The 16,470-nt window shown below is 34.9% G+C and overlaps 1 pseudogene; it reads right to left on the reverse strand.

The window, feature by feature from the left end:
• Positions 1-11,547: 11,547 nt before the first annotated feature.
• Positions 11,548-16,470, reverse strand: part of LOC129072018 (60S ribosomal protein L6-like) — a 61,419-nt pseudogene continuing 56,496 nt past the window's right edge.

Consider the following 16,470-nt stretch of genomic DNA (forward strand, 5'->3'; position numbering starts at 1 on the left):
TGCAGGTATTGGCTGAGATCCTAGCTGCACTCTCCAGTTTTCTTTTCGCAGTGTGTGGTAGCCAAGGTTTGGAAATGGCTTGATGAGTGTCCTCCATGGACCGGGCCTCCGGCTGAGAGGGCCTGAAGCGAACTAAGAACCAACCACTTGCAAACCTACAGGCCCAGAAGCATTTGTAATTAAAGGGTCGCTTGAAAATACGAAGCTGAGCAAAGTAGCTCTGTGAGACTTGCTGATTGACTCAGCTGTCTTTGCCTTTTGTAGCTCCAGGCTGGTCTTGAGCCTTTCCTGCTTAGGTAGAAAAAAACTAGAATTAGGAGCTTTTCTAAGGTAAAGTCAAAGTTTTTATTCATGCAAGTGTTTGCATAACCAAATCTCAGGTCAAATAACATCAAATCAATTATTAGGGTGTCCATGGTCAAAGTGCTGTTGTTCCAGAATATCTCCAAACAACCTTATATACTTACGTAAGTAGGGACATTTATGTACAATTACGGAGTTTTCTACTTTTAATATATGGTCACAGTTTCATATAAAAATATAAAACTCCTTTCTTGACAGCTGCTTAGTATTCTATAAACTACCCTTTCATCAATTTTCATTAGTGTATACACATAATATGTGGATGCATAAACGTGATCATTAATGTGCAGTTCTTTTCTTCCTTATGTGGGTGTACTGTACCATTTTTACCTTTTCAAAGTGCTGAAATAAACATCTTTTGTGTCTCTAAAAAATGTTGGGTTTATTGACTATTCAAAGGGGTATATTCTAGCAGAATTGCTAAATGAAAATATATATAGACACCTTGATTTGACCAAGTCTCAATTGCTAGATGAAATTCCAATTTTTATACTTATAAACAATTCTATAACAAACATACTTGCACATCTATTTTTGAACCCAAGTCTCATTTCCCTTGAATAAATCCATTCCAAAAGAAGAACTGAACTTATTTTTAAAATTTATTTTGAAAAATGCCTTTGTCAATCTACTAGGTTAAAAATGGTGCGAAATCTTAATTCACATTTTAATTTGAAATTGAGCACTAGTGCATGTTGATTAGCCTTTGCATTTCTTCCTGTGTTATCTTTTCATATCCTTTGACCTTTTCTTACTGAGGTGTCTTTATTTTTTCTTACTGATTTGTAAGAGTTTATTACGCAGTATTATAAGAATTTTAACCCTTTGTCACATGTTAAAATTACACATATTGTCATTTATCTTTTTTTAATTTTCAATTTTTAAATCATGTTTATTCTATTACAGGTGTCTCAATTTTTTCCCCTTGCCCTCCTCCACCCATCGCACACCGCTCCCCACTCCACAGTCGGTTCCCACTCTGTTGTCCACATCCATGGGTCATTCATACATGTTCTTTATTTAGTCCCTTCTCTGTCTTTTCACCATTGGCCTCCTTCCCCAACCACTTGGTCACTTTTAGTCTGCTCCATGTTTCCATGACTCTGGTTTATTCTGTTTGTTAGTTTATTTTGTTGAATAGATTCCACCTATAGGTGAGATCATATGGCATTTGTCTTTCACTGACTGGCTTATTTCACTTAGTATAATATTCTCCAGTTCCATCCATGTTGTCACAAAAGGTAGGAGTTCCTTTCTTTTTTTTTAAATGCAGATTGATTTTATTTATTTATTTTTTAAATGTCAAGATCCATTAAAAAATATTTAAAAATTTAAATCCATTATAAAGTCTCAGCAATTAAAACAACATGATAACAGCACAGAAATGATTAAGTAGATCAATGAAATAAAATGAACATTCTAGAAACAAACATATCTATCTAACAACATAATATATGATTAAATTGATATTTCAAATCAATGGGGAAAATAAGGCTTATTCAACAAATAAGGTGCATGAATCACTATTACTTGAAATAAATGTAGAGCTCTATTTCACACATTATACAACAAATACTCAGGTGAGTTAAAAATCAATATGTAAAATTTAAGCAGTTTTAGAAGAAAATACAAAATAATATTTGTCTTAACCTAAAGTAAAATATTCAAACCCAGAAGCTATAAAGTAAAATACTGAAAATACGACTATATTAAACATTTAAGATGGTTTAGAAATATACATACAAAAAAGGTTAATAACAAGTAATAGGATCGGAAAGTGTTAGAAACACATCTATAAAAGGGTTAATCATTTTTTTTAGGGAAAAAATTCTACAAACAATAAAAAAATGTATAAAGAATACCAAACTCTCATTTAAAGCTTTTTAAAAAATTATAGAAATAGGCAAGAAATAGACAAAAACAGGTTTAGTTTCAACAAATAATAAAGTAACAATGAAAATAACACATCATTGTCACAATCAGATTAATAACTATTAAAATGTCAGTAATATCAAGTATTGGTGACTGTGAAAGGAACTGGATATTCATAGACTCTTTTTCTTCATCTTCTTAAAGTAGTCCCTTTAGCTTATTTTGCAATGCTGGTTTGCTTGAGATGTATTCTTTTAGCCTTCTTTTGTCAGGGAAACTCCTTATTTCACCTTCCATTTTAATTGAGAGCCTTGCTGGGTAAAGCAGTCTTGGTTGCAAGCCCTTGCTTTTCATGACTTGGAATCTCTCTCGCCGTTCCCTTCTGGCTTGTAGCATTTCTCTTGAGAAGTCAGCTGCTAGCCATACCGGGGCTCCCTTGTATGTTACTGCCTCTTTCTCCCTTGCTGCCTTTAGGATTCTCTGTTTGTCTTTGCTATTTGCCATTTTAATGATGTTGTGTCTTGGAGTGGGCCTCATTGGGTTCCTCTTGAATGGAACCCTCTGTGCTTCCTGCACTTGTGTGACTTTTTCTCTCCTCCATTTAGGGAAGTTTTCCATCATTACTTTTTCAAACAGGTTCTCTATCCCTTCTTCCTCTTCTTCTCCTTCTTGTGTCCCTATTATATGGACATTATTACGTTTCAGGCTGTCCTGCATTTCCCTCAATGCCTCTTCATTCTTTTTGAGTCTTTTTCCATTTTCTTGCTCTTTCTGGGAACTTTTTCTACCTTGTCCCCCAGCTCGCTGATTTGTTCCTCTGCTTCATCTAGCCTGCTTTTGATTCCTTCTACTGAGTTCTTCAATTCAGAAATTGTATTCTTCATTTCCTCTTGTCCTTTATTGATAGTTTCTATGTCCTTTTTCATGCTGATATAGTTTGCAGTAGTTCCTCGTAGTTTCCCTGTAGTTTTTTGTAATTCTCTCTAAGCTCACTGAGCTCATTGAGCTTCCTTAGAACTGTTGTTTGGAACTCAGTATCTGACAGTTTACTCTATTTCATTTAGATTTCTTCTGAGGATTCCTCCTTTCCCTTCGACTGGGGGGTGTTTCTTTGTCTTCCCATTATTTGTGAGACTCTTCTTTTTGCTTCTGCTTCTTAAATTGATCTGCCTTGATTTCCTGACTTTGTGGTGTGAACGCCTATGGTAGGAGACCGCTGTTTTTTTCCTTTCTGAATCTGCCTCTGATGATGTCAGATGTTGACCGTGTCTGACCTTAGGCAGTCTGTTCGAGACTTCCAGGAATCTGCTCTCTGTGGCTGTCTCCTTCAGCTGTTAATCTAGTCACTCTGCACTCAGCAGATCAGCTTAGACGCCACAGGGCAGGACAGAGTCCCTCCTGGGGGTGGGGCTATTGAGTCATCTCACACTGTTGCTGCTCAGAGTGGTCTGCCCAAGCAAGATGGCTGCTGCCATCTGGGGGATGAGTCAGCATCAGGATCCCTCCAGATACTCCCTCAGTTCTCTCCCCAAAGTCTCTTTTCCCAGTCTCTCCTCAGGTGTCTCTAGCCCACTCTGCCCCCACATATGTCTGAGACCAGGGTAAGTGGCTACAAATAAAAACTTATGCATTGGCCCTTTAAACAGCTTTTTGAGTCTCTAGCTGCCTGTCTCCGGCTGAGATCAACCTTGTGGCTTTTCACAGCTGGCTGTTATCTGTGTACAATTTGGGCTCTGGTGCTGTAGGGCAGAGATCCTCGCTTATGGTTTAGACCCCACTCTTCTCAAGGGGATCCAACTGGCCATTTCAATATTCCTCTGGCGCTGCCGCCTGTGGGTGCCCCGCCTGCCTCCTCGAGTCTCTACTGCATACCTTACCAGTTAGGTTGTGCTAAAACTGATTCTTCTGTCTGTCCAAGGTTATAAGGCTCCTCTCTCGCTATTGTTCAGTTGTTTGTTTCAGGTGATTTCTCCACAATTTAGTTGTAATTCCAGATTGGTCCTGGGAAGAGGTCAGTGTGACTTCCACTCAATCCTGTGCCATCTTGATTCTCCCCTGTCATTTATCTTTTAGTTCATTATGTCTTTTGCCATACAGCAGTTTTATATTTTCCATGTCTACTTTAAATGGAAGGTAATACATTGATTATTTTCTGCAGTGGATAGCAATGCTGCAAACACCATTTGCTGAAAATCAGTGTGGTAAAGTGCTATAGTTTTTCAATTACTAAGAAGAGGTAAAATGAAAGAAGCACATCATTCTTAGTGCAAAATATTGTGATACCAGAGTTGAATTTCTCTGGTTTATTGTTCTGTTTTTCTGTTTCCTAAACCAGCCTAAAATAGAAGTCCCACTTTTGTTCTGAGAGTTTCCTCTTTTCATAAAGAATTTGCTCATATGGTTTCTAATGAGCCTAGAGGCCACAAAGTGCTATTCAACTGCATTCGGTATTACTTGGCATTAGTCTTTATCCTAATCTCTTCAAAGTGCTTCCCAGTTCCACTAGACAGCAGATGATAACTGGGAATCACAAGCTCTTCTTTCATTTATTTTATCATCCTTGTTCCTGAATGTGAGCAATGTGGATTCCCTCATTTTTCCACACTGTACCGTAAAAGGTACAGACCCTGTAAGTTCTCTCATTTATTTCAAAACATTTATTATTTTAATTTTCTCCTCAAAACTTAAGGCTTTTATTTTTATTCACTACTTGGGATTCTTACAACCAGGATGCTTATACAGATTTAATGTAATGTATTCAATACGCTCATCATGAAACAAACAAAAACTCAAAAGAACAATGCACACTCTCATAGAGCAATGTATGTTGTACACTGGAGTAAGAATAAGAAGATGAGGTGTGTGGTGGGGGTGTGTGTGTGTGTTATATTTTATTATAGGACACTTCATTCAGTTAGGTAGTGTCATTTCATGTTTTGCCATAGTGCAAACATCTCTTAAAAACATCATGATTTCTCAGTTTGACAATTTTATTGCTTTTTATCTTCTACATATGAACAAATTTTCATATTGAAGATATATGTTGTAACAAAAGAAGCTAAATAGATAACACATAGACAGACACACAGACACACAAGTAAACATATGTATACCCCCATGCACACACATAAGAGGTTTAATTAGAGAACATATATAAAAAGTACTTGGGGCCATGCTTAATAGTTAGTAAATGCTCAATACATATTATGTAATCGAGATGATTTTTTTTTTTTAGCAATTTGCAGTATGGGTATAAGAAACCATTCTTTTTATTTTGCATCCCTTCTTTCACCGGCAAGTATTACGTATAATTTAAGGCAGTTTTACTGAAACCTCCTGCTTCTCCCCAACCCCTGTGTGGGAACTGAGCCTCTGCCTTGTTAAAAGGTTAAGAAATTCAGTCTTGTCTTCACTAGTGTGGCTCAGCTGGTTGGAGAGTTATCCCATAAACAAAAAGGTCATGGGTTTGACTCCCAGTAAGGACACAGGCCTAGGTTGCAAGCCAGGTCCCCACATTGGGTACACACAAGAGACAACTCACACATTGATGTTTCTCTCCCTCTCTTTCTCCCTCACTACCACCCTCTACAAATAAATTTTTTAAATCTTTAAAAAAATATTTTCCCAATCTTATAAATGGTATATTAGTTTGCTAGGACACTGTAACAAAGCACCATAGACTGCGTAGCTTAAACAACAGAATTTTATTTTCTCACAGTTCTGGGGACAGAGAAGTCTAAAACCAACATGTCAACAGGGTTGATTTCTCCTAAGGCCTCTATCCTTGGCTTCTAGATGCTGCTTTCTTGCTGTGCCCACGTGGTCTTCCTTCTTTACCCATCCATATTCAAATTTCTTTGTAGAAGGACATCAGTTGGAAGGGATCAGAATATGATACCCCCATATATGCCATTTCGGCATATTGGTTGTTTTGGGCTGAAGGCAACTGAAACAGCAGACACAGAAAGAGCTCTCTGCTATGTGCATGAAACAGAGCATAAATTTCCCATGAAAAAGGTACAGTCCCTATACCAAGAAGAGGAGAGGAGAGGACAGCATTCTTCTCTCTGGAGATGAGAGTCAGCGCTGAGATGAGTCTGCATTAATAGACTTTACCAAAATAATCTTTATCCTCTATTAAAAAATATCCTAACCCACCCCCATGAACTTCCTAGGCACTCTTGCACAATTTATCAGCTCTAAAAACCCAGACAAATACTCTTTCCTTTGCTAGTCACTTCTTCACAATTTATCACCCTTTGTTAAAATAGTATGTAAGCCCTAAGTCTGTCTGCTCTTGATTTTTTCACTTCTTTTTTGTGAAAATCCCATAAACATGAAACTTTAAATATTAATAAAATTGTATTCCTTCTCTCCTGTTAATTTTTTTTTGTCAGTTTAAATCACAGGCCCTAGCTACTAAACCTAGGGTGAAGGAAATATTCTTTTCATTCCTTACATAGTCATATTGGATTCAAACCTAATTTAAAGGCTTCATTTTAACTTAATGACCCCTTTAAAGATCCTACCTCCAAATACAGTCAAACTTTTAGGAACTAAGGGTTAGGACTTTGACATATGAATATGAGAGACATAATTCAGCCTATTACAGACTGGAAAACTGAGAGAGTATGAAGTCAAGTTTCTTGCCGAGAGTCAGAGCAAAGTTAGGGCTTGCACTTCCTTGTGTTTGATACTTATGCAACAAGGTAACTTCCCATTTTCACTTTATAATATCACAGAAATTTTTCCATGTCCATCAAAACATTTCTACATGATCTTTTTTAAAGTAACCTAGTGTCTTAGCTCAGGCTGCTATGGCAGAACGCCATAAACAGGTGGCTTATAAACAACAGAAATTTATTTTTCACAGTTCTGAAGGCTGGGAAATATAAGACCAAGGAGTCAGCACATTTAGTGTCTGCTGAGAGCCTGCTTCCTGGTTCACAGAGGGCCATCTTCTCTCTGTGTCCTCAGAGATGGGACATTTAAGAGAGCTGCTCAGGGTCCCTTTTATAAGGGCATTAATGACGTTTATGAGGGTTCCCTCCACTCACATGGCCTAATCACTTACCAAAGGCCCCACCTCCTAATACCATAACATTGGGGGTTAGGATCTGAACATAAGACTTTTGGGGGCACACAAACTATTCAGTCTATAGAGCAGCTACTTTTCCACTGTGCAAACACAAAACAATTTATGTAAATAAGGCTGTACTGATCTAGACTCTTTGTAACACTATTTTAAAAAGTCCTACAGTAAGCATCCTTGTAACTAAATCTGCACCTGATCTTTATTCTTCCTAAAAGTAGCAGTGCTAAATCACCCAACATACAGTTTTTAAAGATATTTGTACCTATGTAGTTTTTAAAAGAGAAACTATTTATTGTACATTCTGCAATAATCATGGTTAAATGCTAAGCAATTCTTATTTTTTTTACTATTTTGTTACGTCCATGAGTTGACATATCCATAGGCACGCACAAATATATCTCTGATACTTTGGAGGTTGTTAATTTAATCAAGGAAAGCTAGAGAAAATGACTGTAAGTTCCACAAGAAACAGGGTTTATAATTTTACAAATGTATTTAAAAGGCCAGCACAATGCTTGGTACAAAAAGATAAACAATGAATACTTGATTAATATGTGAATGATGATCTCAGTAGATAATGCCTCATAATTGCCTAAAAATAATCCATTTTTCCTTCATGTCTCTGGGGAAGAGAGCAAAGGTGTGACTACTGGCACTGCAGATTTTTTTTTTAATTTTAACACAACACACTTGCATTCTGGATCAGATGGCTTACAGTTATTATTAGCAATAAGCCTAAAATACCAATGCAATTGAAGCATCATTTTCATGTGTAATTTATAGAGCATATAAGACATTAGCAATGAACTACCTAATTGCTACTCCAAAGTCAGCTTTCAAATAAAGAGAGAAAAAAGGTCACTGCTTTAATCCTATAAATTGCTTTTATTCTGGCTATAACTAGACTTTATAGAAGTTCCAAATTATAGGTTCTTTGCAAATATTCTTACTTGATTATTTGAGTTACATAATAGCAAAGTGATGGAGGAGGTTTCCATGGGTGGCAAATAAATAATTACCTGCCATATCTTCAAGTTCTCCAATGAATTTGTAGATTTTTATTGCATTTGCAGATATAGCATCACAGAATTTCTATTCTCTTTTCAATGTATTTTGTTTTCTATTCCTCATAACTTACAAAATATTCAGCAGCTTGATGTAATAACAAATGATAAAAAATATAGTGTCCTTTCAGATCGTGGCTAAATACATTCACCTGGTATAAAATGGCAATGCTTAAAATCCTTTCTATATTCATTGAGTGCTTGCTACGTACCAAGCACTATGCCAGACCCTAAAATAAAGAGATCCAGATAGGGTGCATTCTAAATTCCACCTGTATGGCAGTTTGCTTATTCATTTCATCACTAAATGTTCAGTGTCTTTTTGTTATTTCTTCCTTCACTTTACCTCCCTCTCTTTATTCAATATCACTATTTTTTAATTGATTTATTGGTGTATGTATAGAAAATTTTCCTGTTTTACTTTCTTCTCTTTCCTTCTACCTTTTATTATTTAGTAAGGTGACTTTTGCATTTGTCTTTATTACGTTTTCTCACCTATTCTCCTGGGTTTTTTCCTGTTAACTACTATATTTGTGACTTTGGGGAGGATGACTAATGTGTGGAATATGTTTATATGTGCCTTAGATCTGCTTTTAGTTCTCTTAAAAGCAGCCATAGTATAGATTAATGGCCTCTGAATTTTTTGGACCAGATGCTTCATTGAAAAAGAGTTCTGAATATTTTCCTTAGTATGTGAATATGCACACTAAGTTTACTAATGAACTACATACATGTACATATCCATAAATAAATATAAACAATTGTATAATATGCAATTAAAAACAAAAATTAAAATTAACAAACACTGAGATAAAAATATATGGATTGAAATTCTAATGCTTTTTCCCTGACTGCCAATGAATCATCTTGTACACCTGCTGTGGGGGCTACCTGTTTGGGCTTGATGAACTTGATCGTTTGAGCTTCTGACATAATAAGGAAGCCTGTGAGCGTCCTATTTGCTCTAGTTCCTCTTAGAATATTCCGGGACTAAGAGTACAGAAAATGTTGAGAGTTGTATTTGGAATTCAGGGCACTGAGATTAAGACCCTCAAACAAAAAAAAGGGGAAAGAAGTAGGGAATTGGGCTTAATAATGAAACATTTTTTAAGGGTTGCTAAGAAACTCTTTAATTTATTTATTTTAAAATTTTATCTTTATTGCTTTTTTAATGGAAAAGTAATATATGTACATTGTGAGAAACTCAAATATCACAGAACTGCACAATGAAGAAAGTAAAAATCTATTTTTATTGCTAACTGAAGAAAACCACTGTAATTGTGTGGTTATTGGCCTCCAGCTCATTTTAAATGAACTCATTAACATATATTATCTCCTTTAATGATAATGAGGCCATTCCCATTTATACAACTTGTTTTTACCTAATTTCCCAGAATACCTTTCAATGTTAACAGAAAAGTTATTCTTTTAAATTCATCTGTTATATTTCATTATATACATACCTTTATTAAATATCTTATTCATCATCATTTCCAATATTTTGCTCTTATAAACAGTGCTACAATAAGAATCAGTATTCATATATTTTTGCATTCTTGATGGAGTAGTTTCATAAAAGAGAGGCGGAACTCTGGATGTAAGGATATGAAACATCTTTGGAACTAAAATTGTCCATTAGTGTAACTAAATTGCCCTCCAAAGACAGTACCAACTGATACTCTTACCAAAAGATTATGTGTTTATTTTTTCACACCTTTTCAGCACTAAGAACTATTAGTGTTTTAATGCTCTTTGTCATTTGAAAGGTAAAAATATTTAGTTATTTTAATTTGTCCATGTTTAACTTTTAATGAGATTGAGGATTCTTTCTTATAATAATTGACCACTTACAATTGTGAGAACAATGATTTTTGTTTTGTTTCTAGTTTTAACTTTGTACTATACAAATTTGCAAATACACACAAAAGAAGCACCATGCTTCAAAAATTATCAATATTTTTGCAAAATCCAGACATCATCTCATTTTATATAGGAGTGATTTTAAGTAAGATTGGAAGACGCCATTTAGTGCCCTTTGACCCAAGCATTCACCTCTAATTCCTTGGCTAACCAGAAAAGTGTAAACTGAAGGAGCAGTAACAGCCAAAACTACGCATCTTGCAGCAGTGAAAACATAGTTGCTGATTCAGGCCACCAGATGGCAGACCACAGGAAAAGAAAAAGAAAAAAGCCCCAGCTTCCTGACTGACAAGAAGTCTTAAGGAACCTGGTTTCCTATTAACATTGGGGGATGAGGGGGGGGGTTGAAAAGGAATATGAGAAGGGGAAGTTAGTCAAAGGCATTGTTTTAAACCACAGTAATATATTTAATTAATAGTAAAGTGGTTTATAATCTGATGTATTTTATTATCAGATATATTTTAATATGATGAATTTTATTATCAAATAAAATATCTCTTACATATATTGGGTTTTTCCTATGAATTTATTATTCTTAAAGCCTCCATAAATGTTTTATTTAGAATTGCTGATGTATTTTCTGATGCATTTTACTATCAGATAAAATATCCTTTTTTGTTGTTGTTGTTTTCCTATAAATTTATCATTCTTAAGGCCTCCAAAAAATGTTTTAATTAGAATTGCATCAAACCTGTAAGTTAATTTGAAAAAATAAAGATCCTTATGATATTTATTTTTCCTACAAAATAAGATGGTGTTTTCTCCATTTACTTGTCTCCATTTAGATCTCGCAGTAAGAATTGCACTTTTCATTATAGAGATCATAGACGTCACTCATTAAGAAATTTACTTGGGAATAGGTTTATTTTATATATATTCAAACTGGATTTTGATTATTTTACAGGAATATATTGACCTTTGCAGTTAATGTTTAATCTCTGTATTCTTTTATTAAGAAATAGCTATGAATTCTTATTAATTTTCTTGCTATGTGATTATATAATCTGACAAATATCATAAGATTCTTGTGTTTGCCTTTCCACTGTTTATTTCTCTTATTTTTGCTTCATACTTCATTACATTGGCTAAAATGACATACAAATATAAAATAATGATAAATAATATATCTTCATTATGTATAATTGGCTTTTTTTTGGAACAGATACTCATTGTGTTTTTCTAATGTTACATTGTAATATGTTTTGTTTTTTTTTTAGGTTTTTCAAAATAAATTTAGAACTTCATTTTGTGAGGAAAAATCCATTTATGAGAGCAAACACAGAGCGGAGGTAGTCCTGGAGCTGAGGAACAGCTTTGATTTTTCGCAGAATTTGTGAGTCTATGGATTTTGACCAACCTTGCGTTGCTCTGTAATCCTGTGTTTCTCCTCCATGGCGAAGATCTTCCCCTCCTGGTGTCTGGGCTTGTGCAGCTTCTTGAAGTAAGCATCTGTGAGATGCTTGGGATTTTCACACCACTGGTACCCATTTTGGTGGAGATGGGGGTGACAAATTTCTGGTGTGTTCTACGCAGAGAAGCTGGATTAAGGGCCACAGATGCAGTCACAAGTGGCAAGCCACTGCTCTGCTGCTTCAGGAAAACCGCCCTCTTCCTCTGTGGTACCTGGTGAGGATGGTGAGGATGATCGGAATGGCCCGGGGAGTGATGCGGGCCCACAGTTCTCTCACATGCTGACTGGAGGGCTTCTTGCTGTGGCTCAAGAGCTTTTGAGGCAAGTTTTCTGTAGGGTAGTATCTACGCATTTTTCAAAGTTTAACCACTGGAATATCACCACTCTTGTTGCCACCAAATGGTTTTGTGACAGTAGCCAGAACTTTCTCCTTCTTTTCAATCCTGGATTTAGCTGCGGAATACTTCCTCTGTGCATGGTTTTCAGGAATACATAGTTTTTATAGCCAGAGGTTTTCAGTCTTTCTTTTCCTGCAATGGAACCCCGGGTTGTACGTCTGTCTTGCTCCCAGCTGTTCTTCCCATTTATCTGCATGCAAATGTGGGACCACCGGGTTCTCAGCCGTTGCCTTGCCATGCCCTCTCTGCGGGCTGCCCATCTCAGCCTCTCCCACCAGTCTGGATAAATGTTTCTTCTTTATCTACTTGGATGTTGGACTTCCATACAGTTTAATTTTCTGGCAGTTCTGGTAGTTTTTTGTTTTTAAATTTGTTCTTCTTTTTTGGTTGTGCGAAGAGGCAAAATGTACCTACCTATGCTACCATCTTGGCCAGAAGTCAGTTGCAATGTATTTTGAACTAGGTTTGCTAGCACTTACTTGTTTTGTGCCTGATATTCACAAGTAAGGCTTGTATATAAATTGTTTTGGTGTGTCACATCTTTATTAGATTATAGTGTCAGAGCTATATTTAACTCATAAAAGAATTGGATAGCATCCAATCATTTTCTGTGTTTTGTGTTCCAAAATAAACATATAGTGATTTTTATCTATTTTATTATTGTTTTTCAAAGGCAGTTCTGAAAAGAATGCTATTTTAAAAATTTTTAATAGCATTAAACAAATGCTATTATATAAATAAATAAATGGTTATGTTACAGTAGAGATGTTTTATAATTTAAAACCTTAAGGAACTATAATAAAGGTTATTTTTCTTACAGCAACTTATTAAAGAAATGCCTGCCAAACCTATTATAAAAGATTATCTTAGTCTGGATATGCCATGGGTTATACTATTACATAAAGCAAACAAAATCCCTTATTTTACTCAACTGTTCTGCTCAGCCATGAAGAAAATAAAATTATGCTTAGGGATTAAGTATCTGAAATGTTATACCAGGTCAAAAGTTGCTTCCTATATAGTATTCATAGTAAGCTATTAAATTTCCTAGGTGCTGGTAGATAATATTCCAAGGAAGTCTTTTTGGGAGAGAGAAGCAATAAAGAATTTGACCTCTGTTTTATCTAGTTGTATATCTTGTCTCTAGAAGTGACTCATAACTTGGATAATAAAAAAAAATAGATGTGCTAAACTTCCAGATGAATAATATTGATAAACCTTCATTACAACTCTTCTACTCATGATGGGTCACAGCATTGTTTAACAGGACTTTCTGCTATGATGGAAATGGTCTAGTCCCATGTGTCCAAAGTGACCCTGAGCCCACTGTGGCTCTGAAATGTGGCTAGTGCAAATGAAGGACTGAATTTTTATTTTGTTTAATTTCAAGTAGCCACATGTGGCTAGTGGCTATCATATTGGTGGACAGCACGAAGCTTCAAAGTATGAAATTTAACCAGTATGGATACACTAAAAAGCTGGAATGTTTTCACCACTAAACATTTCGTTATTACATATAAATAAATTTCACTTGCCTGTGGTTTGTCAACTGGTAACCAGTATTAGTCTCTGCTCATTTCTCCAAATTATTTATACTTGCGTTTTTAAAACTTAGTTTAATACTTACCTCCTGTCTAAACTACCTTCTTTTGCCATTCTGAGAAGGATCTGTTTTTCCTGTCATTGACATTTCTCTCTTTTTGTTGTTTCCCTTTATTTACATGCTCTTAGCTGCCATTAGGTGTCTTTGTAATTTTGCATCCAAACCTACTGAATTTTTGTTAGTTCCTTTGAAAAGAAGTAATTTGGTTCAATTATTGGACATGAACATTTTGCCATGTATAATGATGCATAATTATATCAATAAAATAGTCATGGATAAAAAATGATCGAGAAGAGTTTGCAAAAAAAATTTTAATGAGAATTTATAAGAATAGAATTGGCACTTTAGTATGGAAATTGCAGCTATATCATTGAACTGTTTTTCAAAGATGAATCCATTTTACCGAATCCATTACTGTAATTACACTTTAAACTTGCTAAAAATACACACTTCAGTATGCACCAGTTTTACATGTAGTCACCACATTCAGCCCCATTATTATTAAAATTTTAAGATTTGAAGGGTATACTATTGTAATAATAGTGCATTTGTTGCTTCTTGTATTTTTGTAGGAGCAATGTATACTTGAAAAGTTTTGTGGTTTCAAATAACCTAGTAGGATCAAGGAATAATATCTATAAATACTTTTTTATTAACAAATTCAAAAGTACTTTTTTTTCAGAGGATGGAACATTTGAAGCTAAAGCTTCATAATTTCATAAAATAATCCATCATTCATGTCATAATCTTCAGTAGTTACAACTCAGGGTAGCTGCTTAAATTTTGGTTAAAAAAAAAACCCTAATTTTTAAATGAAATTATCTGGACTGGAATCCAGATATTGAAAACATTGCTGGATACTTAAGAGAACTCAAGTTTCTATAAAGATGCTGAGCCTAGTGGTGGAGGCCATTCTAAGAGAGGGGAGAGAGGTGCCTCACAAACTCTGCAAGAAGGATCAGAAACAAGATGCTACACTTCCCACCAATCAGTAACTAAGAAGGTTAGTCTAGAATCTTGATAAAATGTAATTTTATTGTCTTGGTCCCCACCAACGCACTGTTTAAGTTTGCATCGTTTCTTTGGAAAACATTTTGCTAACAAAATAATAATGTGAACTCAAGAAATAATAAACAGACAATCCTTTATTTTTGTATGATTACCTCTTTTTAAAAGTTAAGATCTTTTTTATGATGACTAATGATATTAGCTATTTTTACCTGTTTATTCTTTCAGATAAATTTCAAAATTATTTTGGCAAGCTCTTCTGAAGTATTTTTATTGGAATTTGCCTAATTGCTTTAAGTATAGTAATTAATTAGTGGGAGAATGACATTACTTAAATATTAATCTTCTGAAATATGGTACCACTTTTCTTACACTTTTCTCAGTATCTTTCAGGAAAATATGCTAGTTTTCTACATCTTGGTAATATAGTTTCCATTAACTTTCATTAACATATATTCCTGTCTGATACTATTGTAAATTAGGATTCCTTTTTAAGTATATATTTCGACCTGAATTGTTGGTACATATGAATATTGTTTAAATTTTGTACACTTACCTTATTTCTAACCATCCTATTAAACTCTTTAAAGTATTCTATATTCCTCTCCCAAAAATGGAAGTTGCTTTTGTTGTCTACTTTTTAAATCAAAAGTAATCCCTCCTCATTTCATACATCTTATGTTCATTTAAATTTGAGACTCACTGGTGTTGAGAGCACTGAGCTATCACATATAGAGAAAGGACATGTGCCAGCAGAGTTAGAATAACATAGGCAAATTGCACTCCAAAGTATCTGCAAATCAATTTAGAAATAGCATTTTCTATTTAGACATTTGTCGATACATAAGGAAGATTTTGTTAGAGGCAGAGCCGCCTTAGGAGTGTTTATATGCACTCTGGCTGATGTGGCTCACTGGATTGAGTGTCGGCCTATGAAGCAAAGGGTCACTGGTTTGATTCCCAGGTTAGGGCACATGCCTGGGTTGCAGGCCAGGTCCCGAGTAGGGGTGCACAAGAGCCAATCACACAATACTGTTTCTCTTCCTCTCTCCCTCCCCAAAAATAAATAAATAAAATCTTTTTTTTTTAAGTGTTATTTGCTGTACACTTGAAACTAATATAAAATAATATTGAATGTAAACTATCATTGAAAAACATTAAAATAAATAAATAAGAAACACAGGGATGTCACAGGAAACTGACAGCTATTAAAACATGTTTGGTTTTTTTTTTTAATGAGTAGACAGGTTAAAAACAAAGAAATTTAGAGATGGAAGGAAGCTAAGAGATTGGGTAATTTAAGTTCTCTGTTTAGCAGCGTTTTAGAGATAGTAGGTGCTCAGTTAATGTTTTTGGTTTATATATATGATATCCATCTATTTATCTTCATAGTATTATTTAAATTTTTGATTTATCGAAGTAATTCCCATACAGAGTTAATTAAATATTGCTAAATCTTTCTTAAAAAATAAAAATCTGAAATGCTTTTCCTCCCCCACCAAAAATAGAGTGTTGAAAATTTGTTGCCATTAACTTCTAAAGCTCACAAGAGGTTATTGTTACGTTGGTGTGTGGGCAATAAAGCTGGTGTGAATGAAGGACTGAATGATTATATGTAGCACTTTCTTATGCCCTGAAGGTATAGTGATGAGCAAAAACAGACCTCAAGAGGAGATAGACGTTAAATAAGGACTCACCCAGATAAATACAACCTGTGGTACTAAAATGGAGAATTT

Source organism: Pteronotus mesoamericanus, unplaced genomic scaffold, assembly GCF_021234165.1.
Source record: "Pteronotus mesoamericanus isolate MK-2021 breed Mesoamerican mustached bat unplaced genomic scaffold, CSHL_Meso_final contig_291, whole genome shotgun sequence".
Lineage (NCBI taxonomy): Eukaryota > Metazoa > Chordata > Mammalia > Chiroptera > Mormoopidae > Pteronotus > Pteronotus mesoamericanus.